Consider the following 2,287-nt stretch of genomic DNA (forward strand, 5'->3'; position numbering starts at 1 on the left):
AGAGTTTTGGTTTTTTTTGGGCTTCCTTTTTTTTTTTTTTTTTTTCCTAATATGTTGTTCAGCTTTCTCACTGTTTTGGGAGACTTCTTGTGCTCAAAGTCTTATCCACACTTATACCCCTAGATGGCCTCTTGTCTCTGGTATCCTTACTCAATATCTTTCTCTTGGCCTTGTTTCATCCCAGTGCATCTTTCTGTCACATTTGGTGGCCATTTTGTTTCATCATGTAAGTCAATCATACGGATGCATCATGTGTGTTGGCCATTTGAATTGATCATGTGGTTCAGTCATGCTCAAAGTCTTATCCACACTTATACCCCTAGATGGCCTCTTGTCTCTGGTATCCTTACTCAATATCTTTCTCTTGGCCTTGTTTCATCCCAGTGCATCTTTCTGTCACATTTGGTGGCCATTTTGTTTCATCATGTAAGTCAATCATACGGATGCATCATGTGTGTTGGCCATTTGAATTGATCATGTGGTTCAGTCAGGTATCTCTGCCATATTTGTTTGCAATTTTCTTTTTTTCAACTGATTTTGAGGACACCAGGAAATCTCACCCTTATAGATGAGAAGTAAGCCTCTGATTTTAGGAAACATGGGCCTTTTCCCCACTACTCTTCAAATCAGTTGGATCCTCTCCTTGTACTTAGAACTTTTAAAAGATTTTTTCTTCTCTCATCTGCAAAAGAGATTTCTACCTCTACTGCCTTAACAAAGTATCACCAGGGTAAATGTAAGACACAATGTATTGTTTCTTAGGCAGCTAAGGAATGGCAGGCAAGCTACACTTTGCTCTCTTAGGAGTACTATCTAAAGAGCCCCCCACCCCGCCCTTCATCCTGATTGCTTAAGAATGTACTGTTTTGGGCCCCGGATTTAGCTCAATGGTGCCACTGCCTGCCTCACAAATGCAAAGTCCTGAGTTTTATCCCAGGTACAAAAAAAAGAATATTGTTTCAAATGGCTATGGGAGTCCCCAGCAGGCTCCACTCTTCTAGGAAGGCACTGGTACCAACCTAGCTTCAGACAGAGATGTCTGTCTAGTGCTTATGTTTCAAAAGGGACTACTTGTGAACTCAACTGGTCTGCTTCCTTCTTCATAGGATACCATCTAAAGGACCAAAGACCAAATTTTTTCTCTCCATAGTTCCTAAGATGAGCCATGGGAATCACCATGAACCGCACCACACAGATCCCACCAAAGTCACCATTAGGCTATATCCTTCAACACTGGGTATGATTTGACCCTGCCAATCTGAAAAAGGAACAAATTATCTACCACTGCATTATGGCTTGGGTTAAGTATGAAGTAAGAAATGGTGAGAGATACATACAGGATGGCAGATTAAATTACAATACTCTTTTAGTTAAATCATTTCTGCAAAAAGTGTAGGTAGTAGAGTGAAATCCCTTACGTTAAAGATTTTGTGTCTCTAGCCAGGCATGGTGGTCCATGCCTGTAATCCTAGCACTCGGGAGGCTGAGGGAGGAGGATCGCTGTGAGTTTGAGACCAGCCTGGGCTCCATAGTGAGTTCCAGGTCAGACTCAACTACATAGTGAGACCCTGTCTCAAAAAACAAAAACAAAACAAAGATTTTGTGTCTCTATCCCTTATGTTAAAGATTTTGGGTCTCTATCTGTGGGAAAATGCAGAAACTATGGTACTTACAATAGTCCCTTAGGAAGAAGAGGATAATGATAAACCTATCCTCAGAACCCCACCTGTCTCACAGGGATGTATGATTCTCTCTCATCTATTTAATGAAAATGACCTCACTGGGAGGTCTACTTGACCTCCTCAAAATTTTCAGGCCAGTAAATCAGTCCCCTTCCATTCATGTGACTCAGGAATCCTACCAGAGCCTATCACCACAGAGACCCAGCATTTTCAGATCCTAGTAAGTTTGCAGAGGAGTTTCAGACTTTGACCCTTTGTGGAAAAAAAACTTTCACCCTTGTTTTGGACATCTCATGGCCAGATGTCCAGTCCAATTGCTATACCGTAGATCCCTATGACCCAATTACTAGACACAGGGGTTTCTGTATTCAACAACTGAGATCTAGATGAGGATAAATGCAGAAGGGCTGAGAAAGAAGACAGCAAAATTATGACTGTCCAAATTGGCAATGCTTTAAACATACACAAGTCATGCAAGGGAAAACCTATGGCCAATAAAGGCCTGCAAGAAGGCCAGGGATTTAGCTCAGCAGTTCAGTGGCCTGCCTTGCAAGTGCAAGGACCCCAGTTCAATCCTGGTACCAAAAAAAAAAAAAAAAAAAAAA

Source organism: Fukomys damarensis, unplaced genomic scaffold (genome assembly GCF_012274545.1).
Source record: "Fukomys damarensis isolate Sample0158 unplaced genomic scaffold, DMR_v1.0_HiC HiC_scaffold_39, whole genome shotgun sequence".
Taxonomy (NCBI): Eukaryota; Metazoa; Chordata; class Mammalia; order Rodentia; family Bathyergidae; genus Fukomys; species Fukomys damarensis.